This window comes from Puma concolor, unplaced genomic scaffold (assembly GCF_028749965.1).
Source record: "Puma concolor isolate L17-30 unplaced genomic scaffold, mPumCon1.1.hap2 unalloc_scaffold_27, whole genome shotgun sequence".
Classification (NCBI taxonomy): Eukaryota; Metazoa; Chordata; class Mammalia; order Carnivora; family Felidae; genus Puma; species Puma concolor.
Genome location: NW_028240233.1, coordinates 112832 through 136198, shown reverse-complemented (window position 1 = coordinate 136198; position 23367 = coordinate 112832). Strand labels below are relative to the sequence as shown.

Here is a 23367-nt window from a genome sequence, read left to right as displayed (position 1 = left end):
ACCCTCAGTCCTTCCTCCTTTGGTCTCCCTTATTCCCCCCGCATCCTTTCCTACTCTGCCCTCCTGCTCCAACGTGGTTGGGGACCCTCAGTTCCAGTCCCCCCCGCAACCTCTGTTTGCTGGGTGTCGAGGGAGGGAAGGGCTGCCGGGCCCAGTGGAGAGGAGTGCGCGCGCGCGGGCACCGACTTCGGGGTGCGCGCCGCGTGCGCCTGCCTGGGGGGCCTCCACGTGGCCGAGCAGCGCGGGGTCCTGGCAGCGCCCCTCTTCCTTCCTTGCACGCCCAGGAGCTCTCTCTGTTCTTCCCTCGTATGGGGCCTTCATTCAGGGCCTGAGCGCACCGTTCCTTCCATCTGTAACACTCTTTCCTGAGTCTTCCCCTTTCTAACTCTGACTCATTCTCCAAGGCTCATCTTATATGTACATTCCTCCAGGAAGTCTTCCGGGCTCTGCCCTCCTCCACTCCGGATTAGAGGGCTCACCTCTGTACTTCCAGGCATCCTGCCTCCCTTCTAGCTCCCTCTAGGCTGTTGTAGCAGCTCTACAGGCTGTTGTAGCTCTAGGCTTACTCATCTGCCTTCCCTGTGAGAGGGTAGGACCGGGTCTACCTTGCTCAGTGTGGAGCTCACAAAGCTGGCTCAGTGCTGAGCACTTGGTATGTTCTCAGTAAATAACTGTTAGATGAACGAGTAAATGAATGAATACATGAACAAATAAAAACCACTCCCAAAGCTTGCGGTAATTTCCCCAACCTAGTGGGAAGGTGATTTCTGCTCGGCTCTGGCATTTTTCCTAAGGGGGCGTCTTGGGCGGGCACTAGCTGCATGCGTGTGTGTGTGTGTGTGTGTGTGTGTGTGTGTGTGTGTGTCCGGGACGCTCACCTCTTGCTCAGCTCCTTCAGGGCCCCACTTCGGCACAGGCCCAGGTAATCCCCCAGAAGCTTCAGCTGCTCCCGTCTCCTCCGGACGAGGCGCATCTGCTCCACATGCTCGTACAGCGAGGCATTCACCAGCTGCAGGTTGATGAGGGGTGGGCCCGGATCTGCGTCAGGAACTTCAGAGCCTGCCGGCAGATCTGGGACACCACCAGACGGCAGACGGTGGCGGTTGGGGGGGGGGGGGGCGGGACAGAATGGCCGTTCGGTGAGCATCTCTGCGACAGGCACAGTATTACCCACCCACTCACCCGCCCTGCCACCACCGTCCAAGGGAAGCGGTGCCATCTTCATTATACAGATGAGGAAATGGAGGACCAGAGATGATGTGACCGGGCCTAGGTCCACAGCTCATAAAAGTCAAGATCTGAACCCAGTTGCCCTAACTCCCAAACCTACTCTCCCTCCCAGGCACTAGCTGCGGTCCCTCCCCGGCCACGTTGGGTCAATGCCCCTCTCCCCCCGGGCCTACAGATCCTTCCCACTATTTCCTGTCTTCCCAGCCCCCATTTTCCTGCCTAACAGAAACAGGCACTGCCCCAGCGCCGACCCGGGAACCAGGTGACTGTCTGAGTCAGGCTCCAGCCACAGGAAACTACAGATCAGACACAGCTTAACAAGGTTTCCCGAGCGCCCCCACCCCAAGCTCTGGCCAGCAGCACCAACCAGGGCTCCCCCAAGTCCCCGTGTGGAGGGGAGCGATCAATCCCAGCCTCTCCCACTGACAGGGTGTTACAGGTTCTACCCTCGGCCCTGACCCTAATGCCAAAGCCGGTTACTGAGCGCCTACTATTTGCCCGACGGTGGGCTGCGGATCTCAACCATATCCTTTCTTCGGGCTGATGACAATTCAATGGGGGAGGTGTCACCACCCCCATTTTACAGATGAGTAAATGGAGGCTCAGAGAAGCTAAAGTGGCTTATCCAATCTACCTGCAGAAAGCAGAGCCCGGGTCTAAACTGAGGTGTTGTCTCTGCACACTTGGCTGCCTCATTAACTACCAAGAAGCTTCTCTCCCCTTCAGTCTCCTCCTTGGTGTAATAAGAAGGCCGGAGGATCTGAGATGGTCTCCACCATCAACTACCATGCAGTGGTTAGGAGTCAGGCTTTCAAGTCAGAATTGAATTCGAATCCTGGCTCTACCACTGCCTACCAGTAGGACCTTGTGACACTTATTTAACCTCTGTGACTCAGTTTCCTTGTCTATAAAGTGGGGAAAAGAAAAGCATCTCTTACGGAATTATTTTGAGTTTAGGTTAAAATAATGATAATAATAATAATAATAATAATAATAATAATAATGCAGGGGCGCCTGGGTGGCTCAGTCGGTTAAGCGTCCGACTTCGGCTCAGTTCATGATCTTACGGTTCACGGGTTTGAGCCCCATGTCGGGCTCTGTGCTGACAGCTCAGATCAGAGCCTAGAGCCTGCTTTGGATTCTGAGTCTTCCCCTCTCTCTGCTTCTCCCCCACTCGTGCTCTCTCTCTCTCTCTCTCTTTCTCTCAAAAATAAATAAATGCAAAAAATAAAAAATAAAAAAAAAAAAAGTTGTCCGGATGTTGTAAATAGCGAGTGTGTTTTATGGCCAAAGAATTATTTGCATCTGTGGCGGTTCTGAGGTTTAATATTCTATATGCAGTTAGTTAAATACTTACCACTGAGGGCAGGAGTGAGGACAAGGTAACCAACAAAAAGCCAAAGTGAAGCTAATGTCCTTGGGGTTCCGGTCCCCAGCAAGGTGGAGGCTGGGGTGGCACGGAATCTAAGAGTCACGTTCCCTGTGCTCTGACGACACATCCACACGTCAAGACTGCATGGCCAATAGGCCTGGGTCTTGAGAAACAAATAGCTTCTTCTTTGTGCTTCTGTGTCTGTCTTAAGCAGAAATCTGTGCCTTTGGGAGAAAGCCAAGTTTGTGCTCCTCCAGGCAGGCTCTGACTAAGTGAATGAGGGGCTGAAGGTGTGGCAGGCCTCAGGAGAAAGAAAGGGCACTGATGTAAGGCTCTAAGAGACTGGCGGGTGCCATCTCCTGTAATGTCCTCTGAGGCAGATACTTATTAATCCTTCTTTATAGATGAGGAAACTGAAGTTAAATAATTTGCTAATGGTAACATAGCTAGGTAGGTGGGTAAGCTCAGGTGGAGAAGAAGAAAAGAGAGATCTTAGAATACATCTTATTCAAAAGCATTTGGTGAACATAAAAAAGTACTCAAGACTAAATCACACTAAATGGTACCAAGTGGACAGAGCCTGTTATAAATCAGTATGAGTCCAGAACGATCCCAACTTTACAAATGTATGTAAACAAATATACAGAAAAGGCTGACTGCTCCAAGGGGAAGTACAGCCAGTTGGCCAGCCCACCCATCCATCCACCCGTCCATCAGTCCACATCCATCTACCCATCCCTCCATCCACATCCATTCACCCAACCATCTGTCTACATCCACCCGCCAACCCATCCACCCATCTATCTATTCACAACTATCTACCCACCCATCCCCCATCCATCTAGAAATATAATCTATCCTAACTATCTTTCCTTATCTATTCTTCCTCTCCCTCTCTTTCTCTCTCTCTAGTTGCTGGTGCCTTAAACAGTTTTCTCCATGGCCATGGGAGCTGCAGAGAACCACCCTCAGACCTCCACCTGAGGAACGAGGCAGGCACTGACAGAGTTCTGCCCAGGGGCTACAGACCAGCAGCACAGTTTTCTCTTGGTTGGCCCTCCCACCATCATGGGGCCTGAACCAGTGACCCTAAATTCCCTAGAGCCAAACTCCTCCACACAAAGAGCAGCAACAAAGGGGAGCGACCATTCCTTTGTCACTCCTCAGCCCTGTGTGGCCACGACTGGTTGGGCCCAAGGCTTACCGGGCGCTTGGTGAGGTCCCAGTTGTGGATGATCCTGGCCGGAATCACCGAGGCATCGTCCTGGTGGCAGATGTCGCAGTAATAGAGGCCAGAGAAGGCACAAAGCTTGGGTCGTACAAACGAGAAGCCAATCTGCCGGGAGCAGCCTGGGGAGAGGGACGGCAGGAGAGTGAGCAGTGGCGGGGCCAGAGTCTGGGGACAACGCAGAAGCTCCTAGGCAGAAGGACCTGCTATTTAAGGAAGGGGCAGACATACAAGGAGGACACAAAGATCAAACAACCGTCACTCACATGCCCACCGCTGAGAAACAACCCCATTACTTAGTCTTTACGACAAAACACCATTAACAATTATTGCTGCCATTTTGCAGCCGAAGCAGTCGGTGCACAGAGAGGTCAGGAGACCTGCCCAGTCACAGGACGATTAAGTGGCAGAGCCGGTAATCGGATTTGGGTTGGGTTGGTGTTAGAGCCCACATCCTCTTCTACCTAGCTGCCTGTGTTCAGTGTTCCCACTGCTTGCTCACCAATGCCAACCTCCCGTAGGCCCACCCCTCCACTGGGGCCCAGAAACGGAAGCAACCGAGTCAGCGCCTCAGCAAGCAGGGTAGGAGCTGGGGACATGGGGCCGGCCGACAGGCAGGGAGTAGGTGGGGAGGCCAACCGGAGGCAGGACCGTCTGGACACTGCCTGGTGCCAGCTTGGAGTCAGACAGGCCGGACATCTCTGGACAGTGGTGCAGGGTCCGGCTTCAGCTCCTCTGCTGGAGGTCCCTCCACAGCGGCGGGCGGTGGGAGTCAGAGTGGGGCTCAGATCCTGAGCACATGCCTGCCTCCCACAGGGCCAGGGGAAAGAGGCCCTCTGGCCTTGGGACGAGAAGGGCTGGCTCTTCTGCCTAATAGCTGCCTCATCCTAACCTTCGTCGAGGTTTTACGAGGTTCCATTTCAGTATCTATAAAACTCAGCTGCTCCTTGCTCTCCTGTGGGGGTGATGACCAAGTTTAAATGAGATGAGGCTTTGAAAGTGCCCTGTGAACCATGAAATACAGCCAGATGCCGGCGGTGGGCATCCACCCGGCCACAAAGCCATGCCTGCAGCAGGAAGGAAGCCCAAGCCCCCAGATTCAGTCTCGGCCTGAGGGCTGGCGGGTGAGAGGCACAGTGAGAGCCGCCCCCTGCCAGCATTCACACCCACTGGGGGACCCTCCTCACCAGCCCTGGGGGGCCTGGCCTCCTCCACGAGCCCAACACCCACAGGCGGAAAGTTCAGAGCGTGAGTGTTAGGGGTTGGCGGGTGTGAGGAGGGAGTGAGCAGGGACTTGAAAATGTCTTCTGCAGGAAGAAAACCGCAGACCACTTCCTTCCAGATGCCCGAAGCAGACTTTCCCTCCGGTCCCACAGGCTCCAGCCAACAGGATGGTCCTCAAACCACCTGCAGCTGCGTCTCCTGCTAGGGCACCCTGCGGCAGGGCAAAGTCCTCACAGTCCCCCTGGAGAACCGAAGGTGATGGAAACAGGGGTCTGGGTCGGGGAGAAGAGCTAAAAATGGAACGTGAGCCATGGAATATCTCACAGCCTTGAAAAGCAATGGGGTGGAGAGGCCCTGCGGGGACACGGCCAGAGCGAGCCTCTAGGACCGTCAAGGTCCTCATCTGGCTTCACCACAGGACAGGTTATTGTTAGGACTAAGTTAAATAATCCAAATAAAGCAGCTGGCCCGGTGGTCCCACACAGAAGGATCAGACTTGAGGACAGTAATGATACGGCAGATGTACTGACGTAGAATAATATCCATGATACATTCCTCAGTAGAACAAAACCAAGTTGCAGAACAATATATACAGCTGTGCTGGCCCGTACGGTGGCCACAAGCCACAGGCGCCCATTTCAATTTAAATACCTTTAAGTTAAACTGAAAATTTGGTTCCTTAGTCACACTAGCCACATTTGAAGTCCTCAGGGGCCACAGATGGCTTGTAGTTACCATATTAGACAGCACAGATCTAGGATATTTTCACCATCGGAGAATGTTCTATTGCACAGCACTCAGTAGGATGAGCTGTGCACCCACAGGTCCCAACCCTCGGCAGGGCTGCTGGCCTCGGTGGGTGCTGGGGAGGAGCAGAGGCTACGTCTGCTGCAACATCCCAGGGGTGGCATGGGGACGCTCGTGGAGAGCCAGGACAGGGCAGAGAGCCTAAATCGGGAGCCCCACCCGAGGCAGAGTGAGGCGGGCAGGCTGGGGGTGGCGGGACAGCAAGGGGGCACCTGCACAGAAGCAGCCCTGGGAGTCGAGGCCTTTCTCCGTGGGGATGGCCACGAGGTACCGCAGCAGGAAGCCGTTCTCCCGCGTGGCGAACTTCAGCACCTCCTGACAGTTTTCGTCCAGACTCCCGCCCAGTGTCACCGCCTCCTCGGCCCTCTCCAAGTAGGACGCCAGGACCTTGCGCACCAGCTCCCTCCACAGGGCGGCCTCCTCAGCATTCCCGGCCTGCAGCTTCAGGACGGCCTTGGCCGTGATGATTTTGAAGAAGGATGGGCCCCCGAGGCTCGTGTCTGGCAGGATGTCTCGGATGGTCTCAACTCCGTGGCTGTCACTTAACATTTTCTCGTTGTTTCTCACTCGGAAGCACTTCAGAGACTCCAAGGATAGGGAAAAAATATAGGGCATCCAGGTCCTGTCCGTGTACAGGTACAGAAGGGATTCTTTAATAGCGTCTGGCTCGGGAACTTGGGCAGAGGACCAACAGAACTGTGTGCCCTGGAGAGTCTCGGGCTCAGTGGGTGGGTCCGGGTGGGAGGGGAGGCCACCCTGGGGGGCGTCTGGGGGGTCCTCGGGCTGCTCCGGGTACTGGATGTTCACCCACTCATCCTCCTGCTGGGGCCGGCACTTCTGTAGGGCCTCCCGCACCCGGTCCAGCCAGTCCTCGGCTTCGTCCTGGGAGGAGGCCCGCAGGGCCAGCAGCTTCCTGCCAGAGAAGACCAGCTCGAAGCGGCCGTCGCCGTGGGCTGGCCCCACGGCCTCGCATCGCAGCAGGGAGCAGTTCTCCACGCAGGTGCGTTCCTCGGTGTTCAGGTAGAGGCGGAACTCCAGAGGGGAGAGCTCGCAGAAGAGTTCCTTCCAGATGCCCATCGCCCCCCGCCGCTCCACGGTGCCCAGCTTCATGAGACCCCGGAATGGGTTGGACAGCCCTGGGGGCAGAAAGAGGCACTTTAGACGGCGGGCCAAGCCTCTACCTCCCGAGGCCCTGCAGCGGGTGGGGACAGGGGCTGCCGCGAGAACGCTTTAGGAGTGCCTTCGTCCCATCCGCACCCTCAGCTGTTGACCTTGTTCCTGAATTTTACTGAGAAAAAAAAAAAAAAAAAAGGACTAAAAAAATTACCTCCACAGAGCCCTCACTATGGCATCTGTACCCACACTCAGACTTCCCCCTTGTCACCGGGGATGAACTTCCGGCTCAGTCTGAGGCCTACTTCTCCGTCTGCACAGGGGACCCCTCCCCACTGCCCACTCAAGGACAGGGACGTCTCTCCAGCAGCCCCCCCCCCGCCCCCCACCGTGTCACTGCTTTGTCCCTTCCCTCCTGGCTCGTTCCCATCAGCACACAAACACGCTGTTATTTCTGCCATCTTTAAAAATAGCTTTCTTGATGGCACTCACATTTCTAATTACCACCCTGTTCCTCTGTCCCCTTTACAGAAAACCTCGAGGAGGTGTCACAACTGTCTCTGGTTCCCCTGCTCCCGTTCCATCTTGAATCTGCTCCAGTCAGGTTTTTGTCCCCTCCTTCCACTGAAACGGCACTTGGGAAGCCCCATGCCCTCCTTGTCACCAAATCCCAAGGCTAATCCTTGGTGCCAATCTGGCCTGACCCATCAGTATCTCAGGACACAGCTGAGACCCTCCTGCCCTCATGAGACACTTCCCTCACACGGCTGCTGAGGGGCCACTCTGGGTACTCCTCCGCCACGACGGGCCACTCTTCTGTCCCCCGGGCTCACTCCTCCGCCTCTCCCTGACATGTCAACATTGGAGCACCCCAGAGCTCAGTCCTGGGTCCCCTTCTCCATTGACACCCGCCTCCTACCTGATCGTGCCTACGCTCAGGGCTTTATGCCAACAGCTCCCCAGCGTTTATGTCCAGCCTGAACCTTGCCCTTGAACTTCAGGTTCAGATCTCCACCTGTGCCATGTATGGCTGATATCTAATAGGCATCTCAAAATTGACATGCCCGAAAATCAATTCCTGCCCCTCCCACTGCAAACTAGCTTTTCTCCCAACATCCCTCATCTCATAAATGGCAAACTGCATCCTTCGAGCTGCTTGGGCTAAAAACCTTTCCTTTCTGTCACACACATACACACGCAGCCCGTCAGCGAATTCTGCTGGCACATCCGGAACCCTCTGCTTCTCACCACCTCGACCGCTACCACACGGGCTCCGACGGCTGTCACCCCTGGCCTGGCTTGTGGCGAGAGCCTCCTGACTGGTCTCTCTCCCCTGAGGTCCTTCAACATACGAGCCAGGATGACTCCCCATTTAAAGGAAGTCAGATCACGTCCCTTTGCCCCAAACCCTGCAATGACTGCCATCTCCCTCGGAGGGAAAGCTAACGTCCCTTCTGTGGCCCGCGAGGCCCTCCGTCACTCCGCCCTCATCTCTAACTACCCCCTTCCCATCTCCTTGGTTTCCTGGGCACGTGCCCATGGCAGGATCTTTGCATCTGTTCCCCTGCTGGAGCCACACAGGTCGGCCCGTGCCTTCCTGCCTCTCTCCCTGCACATCTCCTCAAATGTCACCTTCTCTGTGAGGGCTTCCTTGGCCACCCATATGAAATAGTACGCTCCCCCCCGGCACTCCCCAAGTTCTCCACAGCAATTATTATCACCAGTCCATACTATACATTTACTTGTTAATTCCCTTCTTCCCTGCCTCTTGCACTAGGATATAAGAAGTCTGTGAAGACAGGGACGTTGCTTTGCTTCCTGCTGTGTCCCCAGCACCCAGAACAGCCTGGCACAGCACAGATACTTAATAAATACCCGCTGAATGAGCGTGTGCCTGGACACCACACACCCCTCTATGCTCCCTGGTTCCTAGGGCTCTGCCAGCAACTGGGGGGTCCAAAGGATGCACAGTTCTCTCTTCCGCAGCCTGAACTAGCCTTGGAGATTTCAGATAATTGTATAGGGTCTTCCTACCCTTCAGGGAACCTGACGGCCTAGGCATGAGGCACACTTTCTCTGGCATGGTTACACGGACTACAAGAAAAACCTAAAAGAAGCCAGTGTGGAGACCAGGGCTCTCCTGAGCTAGGAACCTGGCCGGAATCGTCTGCTGGGTCATGGCAAACAGAAAATGAAGTGAGAAAGAGACCGGCTCCAGGGCAGACTTTTCTGTTTGTGGGGGTTGTGGAGAAATTCGCTTATGGTTACTGAACGCTTTTTAGAATTGCACAGGGTGCGGAACTCGAGCTGGCCTCGTTGTAAACAGCGCACAGAGGACGGCTAACAGATGGCAGAGCTGATACACCCCCACCAGAGCTGTTAAACAAACCATCGAAGACAGAGGTCTCGGGAAGGGGCACTGAAACGCCTTCCGGAGGCAGGGTTTGCTCTGAGCTACAGGCAGAACCCAGAGTCGTGCATAGTCACACGACCTCGGGGGGGGGGGGGGGGAAGTTTCAGTATTTCAATATATGAAACAGGTTTGGGGGCATGATACTGTGGAGCTCTCATGAGAAAATATAGCACTTTTCCTGAAATGCTTCCCTGAATTACTCAGCAAGGGTGTTCCTGATTACATTTTGGGAAGAGGTTTTGCTCGTGAGAATACACTACCCAACCAGTAATGGAAAAGAGGGCTCTGGCACTGCTCTCCGAAAGGCACTGTCCCCGCGGCAAGGTCACTGGAACCCTGCGGTCACCTACCCATCTGCCTGCGGTGCACCACCCTGAAGTTCTGGTGCTCCTGGGCCGCCGCTGCCCTGCTTGGCCGGCCTCCTGGGGAAGGCACGCAGGCTTGGATTAAGGCCCCCGTGGAGTGGCTTTTCCTTGGCCCTTGAGAAAAGTGCCGGAGGAGCCCAGGCCTGGACTCCGGAGTCCCTCCGGAAGAAGCCACGGAGTGTTCTGAAGGGCTCTCTGTGGGCGGCTCCTGGGGAGGCCGGTAGAAGTCATCCTCTGAAATCCAGCTCCTGCTCTTCTAGTGGGAAGGGAGGGAAGACACAGGTGGTGGTTGAAGGTTTTTGTGTGTTTGTTTTGTTTTACAGACATCTTGATGGAGACACAATTCACCGATCATCAAAGGAACCATTTAGAGTGCACGACTGAATACTTTCAGTGTATTCACAGAGTTGTGCAACCAGCACCACGAAGTTCAGAACATTTTCATTCCTCCAGAAAGAAACCCCGTGCTCGGGAGCGGTCAGTTCCCATTTCCCCTCAACCGCTCCAGTTCTAGGCCACCACTAATCTACTTTCTGTTTCTAGAGATCTGTCCATTCTGTTTACATAAACAGAATCTTCATTTATGGTTTGTCTTTTTATTCATTTGTATGTATATTTATTTTGGGGTGTATGGGGGGGAGACAGCATGAGCAGGGGAGGGGGACAGACAGGCAGAGAAAGAGAGAGACAGAATCCTAAGCAGGCTCTACACTCAGTGTGGAGCCTGACGTGGGGCTCAGTCTCACGAACCTGGGATCACGACCGGAGCCAAAATCAAGAGTTGAACGCTCAACTGAGCCACCAAGGTGCCCCAATATAAAAGGAATCTTATAAATGTGGTCTTTGTGTCTGCCTTCTCTCTGAACATCAGGTTTTCTAGGTCCATCCATGTTGTGGCAGGCATCGGTATTTCTTTATTACTAACTAGTATTCCAAGGTATGGATGTAGCACATTTGGTCTGTCCGTTCATCAGCTGATGGGCATCTGGGTTGTCTCTGCTTTGGGGCAATTATGAATAATGCTGCCACGAACATTCACGTAACCATTTCTTTTTTTTTCTTTCTTTTTTTTTTTTTTTTTGTTGGGCAGACTGGAGGGCCTTTTATTCGCGAGGATCGGGGGTGGGGTCCTAGGTGTGGAGAGACAATATATACTGAGGAATGTCGGGGTCTCAGTGCATCCAAAACGTGGATTAGGGTGCTGGGGTCCTGGAACTTGGCGGGTCGGAGGACAGGTCAATAAATACCCAAACTGCCGAGGCGGGCGGAGCCTGCTGTGGCCCCCAGAGCTACATACGTGAGGAGGGCGCGCGAGTCCCCGAAAAAGCGGGGCTGGCGAAAGCAAAAGGTTCTCGAGAAGGCGGGCGGGGCTCGCACTAGACGTTCGCCGCGGGAAGAGAACATTCCCGGGATAGTAGGGCCTCATGCACAGGGATTTGTGGTCTGCGAGCCGATAGGCGGGGGGCGCGTGGAGGGTGAAAAACTGATGGCCGAGCCCTGGCCCTGCTGTCTCCTCTAGATCGCAGTTTGCCCATCCACGGCGGGGCCTCAGCCAGGCCGGAGTTAGTAGGTGGTTGGTCTGCCATTCTCCCCAGCAGCAACTGCAGCATTCCTGGTTGCAAGCCTCCATGGAGCCCCCTGCTCCTCCCTCCCCGGCCGCCAGGGGGCGGGCCCGGATCGCAGGGCTGGAGCTCAGCCGGAGACCCACGCTGGGAGGCGGTGTGAACGGGGAGGCGGTAGGAATGGCTTCTGCGCCGTGCTCAGGTCACCCAACCCTCCAGCTTGGGGTCCTAGGGTTCAGGGGGCGAAGGCGGCTCCCGGGTGGCGCCAGACCGGGGCGAGATGGTGGGCGCAGGCCACCAACCCTGTGCAGCCCAAGGCGGCGGCAGCAGCCAGAGCAACGGCGAACAGGAGCAGGGAACGCGCCTCCGATAGGTCAGGCTGGCAGGGAGCAGCAGGTGGCGGCGGTGCATGGGGCCTGGCCCCACCAGCGGGCCTTGGCCCAGAGCCACGGCCGGGGGGCCATATGGGAAGGTGCATCCGTGGCCCGGGGACTGGGGACCCCCGTGACAGCTGCGTCTCCCCCGGCCTGCAGCAGCTCCATCCGCTCCTGCAGCTGCCGCACGCACGCCTCCACGTCTCGGTTCCGGGCCTCGGCCTCACGGAGCTGACCAACTTGACCATGGCCCTCCCCTCTTCTCCAGTCCCTGGGCGTCCTCAGGAGAAGGCCTGCCTCACCAAAAGGCCCTGTTTGGTTTGTCTCTGTCTCCACGTAACCATTTCTGTGTGGACCTATGTTTTCCGTTCCGTTGGGTACATGTCTATGAGTGCAACTGATGGGCCATTCGGTAACTATGTCTAACTTTCTGAGGAATTTCCAAACTCTTTCCCTAAGTGACTACACCATTTTACATTCCCACCACATATGGGGATTCCAATTTCTCCACATCCTTTCCAACGTTTTTATTATCTGTTTGATTATAGCCATCCTCACGTGTGTGAAGTACCGTCTTGTGGTTTGGGTTTGCAATTTCCCCAGTGTCTAAGGACAATGACACCGAGCATCTTTTCACGTGCTCAGTGGACACCAGTAGATCTTCTTTGGAGAAATGTCTATTCGAATTCTTTGCCTATTAAAAAAAATTTTTTAATGTTTATTTATTTTTGAGAGAGACAGCGGGGGGGGGGGGGGGGCAGAGAGAGAGAGGGAGACACAGAATCGGAAGCAGGCTCCGGGCTCTAAGCCGTCAGCACAGAGCCCGACGTGGGGCTCGAATTCACGAACCATGATCTGAACCGAAGTCGGAGGCTTCACCGACTGAGCCACCCCACCCAGGCTCCCCTAAGTCTCCAACTGATTTTGAGTTAATTCTTGTGTATGGTGTGAGGAAGGGGTCTACCTTTATTTTGTCGCAGGTGGACATCCCATCATCCCAGCACCAGTCACTAGTGCCCAGCGACTACAGTTTGTCAGCCCTGCTTATAGGGTTTGAGATGAGGGAGGCATGGGTGAGCAGGACCCAGGACCCCTTCTGTTGCTGAGACTGAAGCTGCTCACCAGTGGGAGAAGTGGGGTGGGTCTGGGGTCACAGAATTGTGGGAAGGGATTTTAGCTTCCCCCCTCCCCCATTTCAAGCACTCCCTGCCTTTCTGTGCCTAAGCATGGATGAGCAGAGTCAAGAAGAAAGCTGGCTGGACTGCCCTAAGTGGCTGTCTACACAGAGGAAGTGACTCACACGAGAGGTGGGTCCAGCCCAGCTATTTTGTTAAGTGTCACCAGCCTCACCCTGAAGTTGCTATTTCCACCCCCTAAATGAGACTGCCCTCTCTGCTCCCGTAGACGCGGAAGGGGAGTAAGGCTTGGGCTGCCCTAGAGGGATTGGTTTGCACAGTTTAATCCATTCAGATGCTTTCTGGCACCTTAAGCCAAGAGTGGAGAACTCTGAGTCGGGAGTATCGGGGCCTCAGGGCTGGGCTCCAGGGCTCCCTCTGAAAACCCTCGGAATTAGCAGGTGCTTCCTTCAGTCAGTGACAGGACAATGTGTCAATCAGGGTGGCTACTTGGGAAGCATTTGCAACACAAGATTCTGAACAAAGCCTGCCTGGGCCATAGAGACCCAGGGGAGCTCCCCGAGGAAAATGGGCAGGAGCCCCACAGAGCCTGGCACACACACCTGGGAAGTCCTGCGGCCTCCCAGCTCACTATTCCTTAAGACTCAGCTCAGGGGCCGTCCATCACCTCCTCTGGGAAGCTTTCCTGACTATTTCCCAGCCTACACTCCTCCCGCTGCCTAGCTGGGTCAGGGACTCCTCGGGGCTCCCACGGCATTCTTTGCCCACCCCACCCAGCACCTACCAAGCTGTATGCAATGGCCACTCTTCTTTCTGCCTGGCACAGAGTTATCACAGGTGAGGGAATAATTCTTGAGTATCAAACGTCTTTGGCATAAAATAACAAGGCTGGGGCAAGGGGACTGGAAGGAAGGAGACAAATGTGAATTGTGAGGTGATAGAAGTTCACTGGTGAGGGCTCCTCTCTCCAAGGAGGTGAGGGAGACGATCGGGAAGTGTTCAGACTCGGTCCAGCGGCCACAGGTCAGCCCCCAGGAAATGATACTCCAGGAAACATCTTTTGTTCTCTTAGACAACAGACAAAACCAGTGGGAACACTGGGTCCTTGGAGCTACTGCACACAGGCCTGGACGGAGCTCTGTAGCTGTGCCCCAGCCAGGGCCCCCGGTCACCAAGCGGAGTGTGGGGGGAGCACCCCACTGTTCCCCCTCCCCCTTCCTACCACCTACCTTCCTACCTTCTGCTCATTCAAGCCCCCACATCTGGCCAGTTCCCTGCCGCTCTAACGGTGGAGGAAACCGCCACAGACCACGGGTCAAAGCCATGGCAGCACCTGCCACGAGGGGCCCGAGACAGAGGAATGCCACTTTCACTGGGTGAAGTCTTAGAATCCAGACTGTCCTCTGGAGTGCAACTGAGAAATCCGTTCACAGCCCCCCGGAGTCCACAAATAGAAGTCCCCTTAGCTCCCCCACTCCCGGCCCCTTTCCTTCCTGGCACTTGTCACCAGTGTAATTATGATGTGGGTAATGACTTGCCTGATCCAGTGTCTGTCCCCAAGGAGCAGGGCCCTTGTCCGTCCTGTTCCATCACCGTACCAAGTATGGTGCTTGGCCCAGAGCAGGGCCTCTGTGGTGAATGAATTTAAAATAATGGTTTTTGTTTCTTTTTTAAAGAAAGACTGAATGGCTCTCATGGTTATACGACTTGACAGTCAGAACCCTCTACTCACCCCCCCCACCCCCACCCCACGCCACCAAAGTGTCAAATAAATGGCAGTGACTAAGTGACAGAAGCACAGGAAAATGAGACTCACAGGGGTGACACGCGGGGTGGAGCCGGGGGTCCACCAGGTGGGCTGCACGGGAGTGCCCAGCGACTATCTACTTAGGGGAGGGATGAGTGGGTCCTGTGGGCTCTCAGCCACCTGAGTCCCCTGAGGCCTGCGGGGAGGCGGAGCCCGCCCTGGTCAGACCCACCAGCCCAGCCCATGCACTTGGCGGCCTACTTCTCAGCGTAAACTCCCAAGCTGGCATCTCGAGAGTCTCTGAGAGTTCGAGAGCCGTTAATTACGCCTGCACTCACCCAGGTACGGTGTGCAGAGCTGACCTTACAGAAGGGAACAGACATGCTCTTCCGTATCACGGAGCCGATATTCGAGTCCAGAGGCAGGAAATCAAGTGAAGCAGGCAAATGGGAAAGGGAGTCACTGGGGACGGTGCTTTTGGGACAGGGTGCTGGGGGAAGGCGGAGACAAGGGTGAGGAAAAGGGGCGAGCTGGGAAAGGGTCCGGGCAGATGGAATGGCAAATGGAAACGCCTGGGGCTGAAAGGAGCCTGCGGTGGCAGAAGCTGCCGGAGGCCAGAGGAGCAACGCCCGGTGAGCCGAGGAGCTTGGGTGACAAGTTAAGCTGCCCTGTCCCATCAGCTCTGGGACCCTGGCAAGACAGGATGTCGGAGCTGAGACACAACACGAGTCAGGTCTTGGACGGGAGTGAACTCAGCTTGGTCAACGCCACTCTGTGGCATCCTACTAGGGCGCGCAGCCCCAGACCCTAGGGGTAGCCCCCTGCTTCCAGCTCAAGCCAGGGGCTGTGGAGTCGTTCTTCTTTACCCTTCAGGGTGTTGACAGTTGTCGGCTCAAAACCTTCAGAGTCCTCTGACATTCTGGGCCCTGAAGACTCTTCAGGATAGTAAAAAATGGAGACTGTGACCTCACTTATACAGCTACATGGCTTATACAGTCACATTCAGTCAGTGGTGCTAGTCGGTCCGATATCTGTATGGACAAAACGTGACTTTTGACTCTTACCTCACACCATACACAAAACTCAGTCCCAAGTGGATCATAAATCTAATTGCAAAAGGTAAAACAACAAAGCTTCTAGATGAAAATACAGGGGTCTTCACAGCTTTGGGTAGAGATCTTAAAAATAGACACAAAATACGTAAACCACAAACAGAGAGGCCAATAAATTGAAGAGCATTAAAACCAAGAATTTCTGCTCCACGAAAAATACCATTAAGAGATTTAAAACACAAGCCATAGGGGCACCTGGGTGGCTCAATCAGTTAAGCATCCAACTCTTGATTTCGGCTCAGGTCATGATCTCACAGTTTGTGAGTTCAAGCCCCAAGTCAGGCTTTGCACTGACAGTGTGGAGACTGCTTGGGATTCTCTCTCTTTCCCTCTCTTTTTCTTTTGTTTTTTTAATGTTTATTTATTTTTGAGAGAGAGACAGAGACAGAGTGCAAGTGGGCAAGGGGCAGAGAGAGAGAGATGGAGACACAGAATCCAAAGCAGGCTCCAGGCTCCAAGCTGTCAGCACAGAGCCCGGCGCACGGCTTGAACTCGTGAACCGCGAGATCATGACCTGAGCTTAGCCGACTGAGCCACCCAGGCATTCCTCTCTCCCTCTTTTTCTGCACGCGCATGAGCGTACACACTCTCTCTCAAAATAAATAAATAAACGTTAAAAAAACAGGCAAGCCATAGACTTGAAGAAACGTTTGCTATATGTATATGCGACATATTTTTTTCTCTAATAAAAGACATATCCATAATATGTAAAGAGCCTCTACCAATGAATCAGGAAATACACACAACTCAATTTAAGAATGAAGCAATGACTTAGAGACTTCCAACAGCCAATAAGCAAACGAAAAGGTATCAAGATCGTTAGTCATCAGGGAAATGCAAATTAAAACCACAGTGAGGTCCCACTGCACACCTATTAGAGTGGCCGAAATGAAAAAGACTGATGACCCACTGGCTAGGATAAAGAGCAATGAAAATGCTCACATATTGCCAATGTGAGTACAAGTCAATGCAAGCACTGTTAGAAAACTGCTTGGCAGTATGCACTAAAGGTAAACATACGCCTTCCCAATGACTGGGCGATTCCGCTCCTAGATATAAACCCCCAGAAAAGAGTGCAGAGGGGTTCACAGAAATACAAATGTAAGAACGTTCACATCAGCTTTCATCATAATAGCCCAAACCTGGAAACAACCCAAATGTCTGTTAGCAGGAGAATGGATAGATGCACTGTGATATACTCTTACAATGGAATGCTACAGAACAATGGAAAAGAACAAACTATAGCCTCATGCTATATGCACAGGTGAACCACACAGACATAATGCTCAGTGAAAGAAGCAAAAGAGTATGCATTGTACAGTTCCTTCCATACGAATGAAGTCGAACAATAGGAGAAATTAATCTACGGTGCTAGAAGTCAGAATAGAGGCTTCCTTTAGAGGGGAACAATGGGACAAGGCATGAGAGAGCCTTCTGGTGGGCTGGAAGTGTTCTATGTTTCCATCTGGAGGGTGGCCATAGAGGGTACATCGTATATAAGTACTCACTGAGATGTGTACTAAAGATCACTTTACAGCATTCCTCGAAAACGTTCTAAAGGGGGAAATAATAGTCTTTTTTTCTGGTAAATTTTTAAAAATCTTTATTTTTGAGAGAGAGAGAGAGAGCGCGCGCAGGGGAGGGGCAGACAGAAAGGGAGACACAAGAATCGGAAGCAGGCTCCAGGCTCTGAGCCGTCAGCACAGAGCCCGACGCGGGGCTCGAACTCACGAACCACAGATCACGACCTGAGCTGAAGTCGGACGCTTAACCGACTGAGCCACCCAGGCGCCCGGAAATAATAGTCTTTTGAACAAATGGTGCTGGTACCACTGTACATCAATATGCAAAAGAATCGAGCTGGGCCTCGTCCTTATACCATATACAAAAGTCAACTCAAAATGGATCATAGATCTCAATGTAAGAGCTAAAACTATAAAATTTTTAGAAGAACGCATCAATCTTTGTGACCTTGGGCTAGGAAACGGGTATACACGGGACACCAAAAGCACAAATGGCGAAAGAAAAAAATAGGTAGACTGGACTCTATCAACATTGAAAACGTTTATGCTGTAAATGTTACCACCAAGAAAGTGAAACGACAACTCACAGGATGGGAGGAAACAGTTGCTAATTATGTATTTAATAAGGGTATACAACCCAGAATATATAAAGAACTATTATAATTCAATAATAAAAAGACAAATAATCCCATTTTAAAATGGGCCAAGGGGTACCTGGGTAGCTCAGTGGGTTCAGCATCTGACTCTTGGTTTTGGCTCAGGTTGTGACCTCACGTTTCGTGAGTTCAAGCCCTGCATCGGGCTCTGTGCTAGCGGCAAGGAGCCTGCTTGGGACTCTCTCTCCTTCTCTCTCTGCCCCTCCCCTACTCATGCCCGCACTCCCACAAAATAAATAAGTGAAAAATAAACAAAATAAAATAAAAATGGGCCAAGGTTCTGAATAGACATTCCTCCAACGTAGATCTACAAATGGCCAAAAGTCACACAAACAAGATGATGCTTGACATCATTAGTCATTAAAGAAACGCAAATCAAAACCGTAAGTAGATACTGCTCCTGCCGCCTGCTAGCTATAATGACAATTTTTAAAAAGACAGTAAGAACTGTTGGTGAGGATGGAATACATTGCTGGTGGGAATATAAAATGGGGCCGCTGCTTAGGAAAACAGTTTGGTAGTTCCTCAGAAGGTTAAATATAGAGTTACCATGTGACCCAGAGATTTTGCTGCTGGGTATACATCCAAGACAATCAAAAATATACCCACACAAAAACTTGTACATGAATGTTCATGGCTGTGTTATTTATATTAGCCAAAAAAATGGGGGGAAAAAAACAAAAGTCTATCCACTGATGAAGGACAAAATAAAATGTGACGGGTTCATACAAAGGAATCTACAATGAATTATTACTCCCTGAAGCACAGATCAGGCTCCAACAACGATGAATCCTGAAAACAGTATGTTAATTGGAAGAAGCCAGTCACCAAAGGCTGCATATTACAGGATTCCATTTCTGTGAAATGTCCAGAATAGCAAATCTATAGACAAAGGAAATAAGTAGTTGCCAGGGGATGAGGGGAGTGAGGCGGGAGGAGGAGGATGGGACGTCACTGCTAATGGTAAGGGATTTCTTTTCTTTTCTTTCTAAATGTTTTTGTTTATTTTTTGAGAGAGAGATAGAGACAGAGCATCAGCAGGGGAGGAGCAGAGAGAGAGGGAGTCTGAAGCATGCTCCAGGCTCTGAGCTGTCAGCACAGAGCCCGACATGGGGCTCGAACTTGTGAACCACAGATCATGACCTGAGCTGAAGTCAGACCCTCAAACGACTGAGCCACCCAGGCATCCCAAGGGATTTCTTTTATGGGGGATGAAAATATTTTCAAATTCGATTGTAGTGATGGCTGCACAACCTTGTGAATATACGAAAAAAAATGGAATTATACACTTTAATTAGGTGAATTGTATGGTATATGAGTTATATCTCAATAAAGCTATTTAAAAGTGTGTGTGTGTGTGTGTGTGTGTGTGCGCGCGCGCGCGCGAGCGCGTGTCCTAATCTATTTCACGGCCTTGGCCCCATCCTGAGTTACAGGATCTGGAAGCTACCGGATGAGAGATATGCACGGATGGAGCTGAAAAAGCAAGACTATATCCTAACGTGACCCCAGACAACAGCTGGGATAAACCTGGGGTTCTGTATGTCTGCATGCACACGTGCATACAACTTCCTACCCTGGCTATTCATCCTAAAGGACAAATGTGAAATGGCAAAGAGCTCAGGTCCACAGCTTTGACAACCGCTTCACTGGGCCGATGGTTCTCAAGCCTCTGACCCATGGCTCTGTGCAGGAGATTCCCAGGGCTGGCTTCCCTCGGGGTTATCAACAAAGGAGACCGGCCCATTCTAGAGCTGCACTGCCCAACAGAAACAGAATTCCAGCCACATGTATCATTTTAAATGTTTTACTAGCCACGTTTTTAAAATGTAAAAAGAGGGGCGCCTGGGTGGCGCAGTCAGTTAGGTGTCCGACTTCAGCCAGGTCACGATCTCGCGGTCCGGGAGTTCGAGCCCCGCGTCGGGCTCTGGGCTGATGGCTCAGAGCCTGGAGCCTGTTTCCGATTCTGTGTCTCCCTCTCTCTCTGCCCCTCCCCCGTTCATGCTCTGTCTCTCTCTGTCCCAAAAATAAGTAAGTGTTGAAAAAAAATTAAAAAAAAAATGTAAAAAGAAACACGTGTAATTAACTTTTATATTTAACCCAACATCAAACATATTTTCATTGTAACACATAATCGATAAATGATTGAGTATTTCACCTTCTTTTTTTTTCAGACGAAGCCTTCAAGATCCAGTGTTTATTTCACAGAGCTTATCTCAGTTTGAGCTAACCACATTTTACACGCTCATTCAACAGCCACGTGTGGCTAGTGGTTACCATAGGGGATGGTGCAGTTCTAACCTGGCTCATATTGCAAGATGAGTATTCTCAAAGTCTGGTATTTTAGCAAATCTGAATTTAATAATAACAAGAGCTGAGGAGGAAACCAAGGCTCAGTGAGGCAAAGGGCCTCGCCCGAGGCCTTGAGCTGATAAGTGGCAGTGGTTATGCGCAGGGTCTATGATCAGATGAGAATTATCTTCTCTACGGGGTCAATGTGAGAGGACAAGAGAGACCCATGGGAAGGGACTGGCACCGTGCCTGGCTCACGTCCGCCGTGACAGATATGAGGGGCTAATGGAGACAAGGCAGAGACCACTCGGGGTGGCTAGCTGGGGAGACCCTGCACCAGCTCTGAGACATTTCCCCAAGACCTCTCCCCGAAAAGCTTGTATCACTCACCGGGCTGGTGGGTGAGGACACCCCAAGGCTCCGTGCAGCTCCGTCATCCTCCACAGACTTCTGCTGGCCGCTCCCCGGGCTGAATGCTCTGGCCGCCGCCTCTCCCACGGGACTGGAAGGCCTCTGGTCTAAAATGCTCACCGAGGGGACAGCTTTGGCAGTGCCCAACTGCAGCAAGCCCAGGGTGCCAGGTGCCTGGGGAGGCGGCTCCTGCTTGCGGTCCCCATCTTGAGTCCCAGAGGATGCTTGGGGCGGGAGGGGCTCTGCGGGCACATCAAAAGGGATGCTGGCCTCCAGGCCGGGGAGGGGGAGTGAGGCCCGCCCCGTGGGAATCTCCATTTCTCCACTCAGTCCGCTCAGTCCATTGGTTGGCACAGAGTTTACCTGGGCTTTGCTGAATTCCGACAATACCCTGGAAGTTTTTAAACAGAGAAACCTGTGTGACAAGCTGTCAGCTAGAATGCCCAAGGCTATTGGGACGGCGGTAAGAAGGCAAAACTGCTGTCTGGGGATTTCCAAAACAAAACATCCTCGTCATCCACCCACCGTGCTCCTCTGCTTACACACAAGCCTTCCTCTGACACGCCTCACAAAGTTTCTCCCCAGCTGGGACTGAGGTAGAGTGGGCGGCCAAGGGAACTGCGGGGCCCGGGATCTCCGGTGCAAGCGCTGGTCCACCAGAGCTGGGCCGTATGTGGGGTCCCAGATGCCTCCTGTTCCCAGGACCTGCTGCCGGAGATCAGTGTACACGGGGTGCAGGAGTGTGCACGCAAGTATACATGGGGTGTGCACCTGCTCACTCTTCCAATGGTACTGCCTCTTCCTGCCCTTCAGTGGTGCTTCAGGGACTACAGGGAGCCAGTGTTACTGTCTTTACATACACACACACACACACGCACGCACATGAAAACTACTCTGGGCCTTCTAAAATGTGCACTGGCTAGTGGCTGCTCCCCTTCTCCTGAGGCTTCTGAGAATCCACATTCTGTTTCTGAACTAGAACTATTTGCTGTCTCCTCCTTTGTTTATGAACCAATAGAGTATGTCACGGGCGAATACAGATTCCTACAACAACAAAGCTACCCGGGGCCCAAGAGATTGCCCATATCTGCCCTAATGGTTTACACTGGGTCAGAAGACGTGCCAAACTCCCCTTAATGTGGGCTCATTTCCATAAGGATTTTAGAACTCAAGTTTCTACCTTAATGTCTTCTGGCTGAGCTGTGTGCTCTTATCTACATCATAACCCCAAACAACATTTCAAGACATGCTAGTCAAACATTGGTGAACAACCCATACATTTATGGGCAACTGATCTGCAGCCCAAGACATTTCAGTGGGGAAAGAATAGTCTTTTCAACAAATGGTGCTGGGATAAGCGAACAGTCCCATGCAAAAGAAGAAAGTTGGACCCCTACCTCATACCATATAAACAATGAACTCAAAATGGATCAAAGACCTAAAAGTAAGAGCTAAAACTATAAAACTCTTAGAAGGAAACAGGTATACATCTTTGGATCAGGCAATGGTTTCTTATATGACAGCCAACAAATAAGTAAACAATAAAAAATAGGTACGCTGGACTTTATCAACACTAAAAGCTTTTGGGCTTCAAAAGGATACTATCAAGAAAGTAAAAAGATAACCCATAGAACAGGAAAAAAATCTGCATATCTTATATCCAAGGATTATCACATATCTGATAAGGGTCTAGTATCCAGAATATAGAGAGCTCTTACAATTCAATAATATTAGAACAAATAATCTGACTGAAAAATGGGCAAAGGTTTACAGAGACACTTCTCTAAAGGTATACAAATGGAAAGTACATGAAAAGATGCTCGATATCATTAGACGGGAGTGAAATACAAATCAAAACCGTAATAAGATACTACTTTATGCCTACCAAGATGCCTATAATAAAAAAGAGAGAGGGGCACCTGGGTGGTTCAATCAGTTAAGCATCCGACTTCGGCTCAGGTCATGATCTCACGGTTCGTGGGTTCGAGCCCTGTGTCGGGCTCTGTGCCGACAGCTTGGAGCCTGGAGACTGCTTCAGATTCTGTGTCTCCCTCTCTTTCTGCCTCTCCCCAACTCATGCTCTGTCTCTCTCTCTCTCTCTGTCTCTCTCTAAAATAAGAAACATTAAAAATTTTTTAAAAATTAAAAAGACAGAGAATAACAAGTGTTGGCAAAGGTGTAGAGAAAATGGAACTCCTACACGCTGCTGGCGGAAATGTGAAGTGGTGCAGCCTCTGTGGAGAACAGTTTGGTAGTTCCTTAAAAGTTAAACATAGAGTTACCATATGAGTCAGCAATTCAACTCATGGGTATATACCCAAGAGAATGAAAAGACAATGTCTGCACAAAAACCTGTACACGAGTGTTCACAGCAATATTATTCACAGTAGCCAAAAAGTAGGAATAGAACAAATGTCCACTAACTGAAAAGATAAAACAAATTGTGGTGTATTCACACAATGGAATATGATTCAGCCATGACCCATGCTACAACACGGATGAACCCTGAAAACCTACTAAGTGAAGGAAGGAGGTCACAAAAAGCCACATAGTGTATGATTCCGTTGGTATTAAATGTCCAGAATAGGTAAATCCATAGCTAGTGGGTAAGGGGTTTCCTTAAAGGGTGATGTTGGTTGGCTTTGGTTGGCACACTGCTGTGGCCCCACAATAGGTTCCTAAAGTTCACGGACTTCATTCCTTTACCCGTAAAACCGGCACGGTAACAGCACCCACCTATGACTGTGTTCAAGGCTGAATGAGATCATATAGGTAAAATGCTTATAGAGTGTCTGGCACAAA

General features: G+C 51.9%; 1 pseudogene; it reads right to left on the bottom strand.

Moving 5' to 3' along the window:
• Positions 1-23367, bottom strand: part of LOC147571439 (pleckstrin homology domain-containing family M member 1-like) — a 57001-nt pseudogene that overhangs the window by 17788 nt on the left and 15846 nt on the right.